Here is a 3,683-nt window from a genome sequence, read left to right as displayed (position 1 = left end):
GAGCAAACTGCCTTATCCAACTCATTTCCAATGAATTGGAGAGCTGACATAAAAGAGCTTACTGAACAAGAAGGGGGTCTATACATTGTAACAATAGACAAATCAAGACCTCGAAGATGACAAAGTAAGACCTCTACTTCTCCATTCGACATTTGTACATGACTAATGTGCAAATCATTCCTAACATATAGGCCTACACCCCCATGTGGGAATATGGGATTATCAGGGCGTATTCTATCACAACGAACTAAGTTGAAACCAACTATGGTAGTTCTTCATCTAAGACCCCTGGCCGAAGTTAGGTTTCTGTTATAGAGATGAATGAAATCTCTCTCTCAACGTCTAATTCTTCTAAGATCTTAACTTTCGCGTTGTCTTTTTTAGAAATCAGACAATGTACGCTCAAATATAGCCCCCTTACGGGCCTCTCTTTTGACGGACCAAGTTCCCAAGTTCTTGGACCATCCTCTCCAACCGTAAAAAATCCCGCTTATCAACAAAGCTACGTTCTTCTGGAGGCAAAGCATGAGCTAATGGGGATGGTTTGTTTTGGGAAATGGGTTGGGAGCTACATTTGAATAGGAACGTATTTTGGGAATAAGGGTGGGGCAAGGAATATTAGGGAGTGGAGTGTTTATAAAAATAGGGATGGATTGGGTATTTGAAGGAAGAGGAGGGAATTGGGAGAAAGAATGGGAGGTGAGAGGAGAGGGAGCAAGGAAGCTAAATGGGTTAAGGAAGGGGAGTGGGGTGGGATTGGGTTTAGGAATAGGGTCAGCTCTAAAACTACGAAACTGAGCCATCCTATTTCTCGGCTTTCTTTGCGTCCCTTCTACGTGGACGGAGGTACACCGTAAATAAAAGCACTTTCGATGTCTCATGGACTGACGGCACATGCACTGGTGGAAAAAAGGACAATCTACCTTTGAACATCCCTTCTTTCTATTGTACTTCTCAAGGCCAAACTTGAGAGGCTTTTGACACCATTTAGGGTGGTGAAACTGACAGCCTTTTCCTTCATCAGGACATGGCTGCTTCCGGTAAACAGGACAGACGGTTGTCTCTACAACTGTCTTTTCCTGCTCTATTTCAAGAGGAGCTACTACTTCAACCTCTACATTGGTCAAATCAGTCGACTTCTCAACTACTGGGTGAGCCTGTTCTTCATGCATCACCACACTAGTTTCATTGACCCAAGCAACTAAAGCCTCTTTGTTAAAAGGCTTATTGACTACGGAAGGATCCTTCCCTGCCAAGACCAAGTTCATATATTGTCTAGCCTCTTTGCTGACTCTCCAAAGATAGCTTCCATCGTGAATGCAGTGGAACTATTAATGAGCAGCAAAATCAAGAGACCAAGAAAAAGAGGACAACTGTAAAGAAAACTAGGAGGCTATGCAATGTTATTTTGAGATATGGGACAACAAACCAAAATAGGAATGAACTACTTCACATCAAACTAAACATACAAATCTAAGATGGAGGTAGTAAACAAGAAATAAAGGACACGAAAAAGCTAGGAATCAAGAGCCGAATCTAGATAAACAACACAAAAACACATAAATAAGCTCAACAAACTGATCTAAGAAACACAATCAGTACACTAGTGATCAATAATTTCTAACTATCAACGACCAATACAATCAAACTAAAGAACTACTCATAACGATTCGGATTTGTATTGGTAATCAATTAAAGTATCCTTTGGTCATTTTTCGATTTATTTTACTCCAAAACGCAAAAAGTGTAACAACTAAGCATCTGCTAAAAGGATATTAATGAAACATTTTGTCAGTCCATAACTAGGAGCACTAACGATATTGTTTGATTAGGTTTCGGACAACGATAATTCATAATGTATTTTAAGTGATTTGATATGCTAATAAGAGTTACTTTCAAAGATGCTTATTTAACAAAAAATGTTCCTTTTTTTCCTTATCAAGGAAAACGGCAACTAGAAATCTTGGCATTCGAGCAAACACTCAATGAGAAATTATAACCACCGTGTCCCGCTATTGATTGAGGGGACCAATGGTTCGGGTGGGAATTCTCGAACAAATATAATGCTGTTGCTTTTTAAAGATGCTTCCAGTATTTTCTTTTTAGGTTTCGAAATCGAGGACATCTATGTGTAGTAGATTCCATTTGGAATCAAATTTTCATGCGATCTGTGAGGGACTCTTGCTCACAGATTATCCAGTCAGAGATGATATGGTTAATTAGAAAAATGATATTAAAAAAACTCATCCCTACCCCTCTTTGGATTCAAAATGCTGATGCGAGAGGAAATGATACGTTATTTAAATGCTTCGCCTCTTGTGTTCCATGTTTGTGATCCCCACAAAGTTGAATTGGCTTTTGATTCTAAATCAATAACTGGACCAGTGTCCATGTTGTCAGCGTAGGTTACCAAATGTTCTAACTCATGGCTAAATGGTTTCTTAAGGATGTCGCAATATGCTGATCAGCATTATCATATTTATTTCAATGTTCATAAGATCGTACATGCACATAAATTTTCAACAATGTTAAGGTATGTTCAAGAGTGTTTATTAATTCATTGATTATTTATAGCGCTTTCACCAAAGAAGCTTGCGTAATTCATCAATCTCACGCGAAAATATACAAAGGATAAGAAATATCGACAACATATTGTTGAAATGTTTCTCGTAACCACACTATTCGTTTTCTTGTTGGACATTGCTCACCCATTCAAGTTTGCCATTTTCACCCATGAAAAGTAGTCAAAGTTAAGCAATATTGCATAATAAGGGAGGGGGGGACAAATTACTTGAAGCACATATATTTCATCTTCTACAGCTAATAATTACGAGACACGTCTATTTTTCTTTCGGTTAGCCTCGTCAAGTATTTTCAATTCAAAACTTATTTCGATACCAATGATCAATTTCGATTGGCCAACGTTTTATGATGTTCTTTTCAATTTTGCGGCTTTTATAGCTGTCTTATCAGTAGTGTTCTCAAATTTATGCACCAAAAAGAACTCAAGATGCGAATAAAGATGTATAAAGCAAGCCCAGGATTCAAATAAAGATGCAGATAAACTTCAAAAATCAGTCAAAAGAAGCCTAAAATGCATAAAAATGTGAAAACGGACCAAAGTTGCAAATGATGCAAATAGAGGTTCAGGATGCAAGAAGATGCACTTAAGGGCCCAGGCTGGAAATTAATGTTATTTGCGTAAGTTTGAGAACACTACTTATCAGCTTTCATCCCTTGGTAAAGTCTGTCGCTACTTGCCCTCAAAACCAATCCATCTCAAAACCACGTTGGGTAGCAAAGCTTCATTGGGAGGTCGTGAGCTGCACGCCAAATGGTTCAGGGTGCACCATACATATGTATTTGTGAATGAAAAAAATATATATTACATTCCAAATGGATCATGAGCCCCAAAGTCTCCAAGAGATTGCATTTGGATCTATAAATAAATGATTGTGCAGTTTAAATTAAATTGAGCAATAGCACCAAACAAGACAAAGTCCAAGTTTGTTCGGAGAATTTCCGTAAGGAATAAAGCAATCCAATATACAACTACCTTTCTCATTGAAGATAACGCATTCGATGCTAGAAACCAAAGCCGTTGCAATGTCTTTGAGGACATCTTCAATGCTTGTGGAAGAACTGGGACAAAATTCCGACATTTCTCATCCTATGTAAACTGT

This window comes from Tigriopus californicus, chromosome 7 (genome assembly GCF_007210705.1).
Source record: "Tigriopus californicus strain San Diego chromosome 7, Tcal_SD_v2.1, whole genome shotgun sequence".
In the NCBI taxonomy this organism is placed as follows: Eukaryota; Metazoa; Arthropoda; class Copepoda; order Harpacticoida; family Harpacticidae; genus Tigriopus; species Tigriopus californicus.
This window is presented reverse-complemented; position numbering follows the sequence as displayed.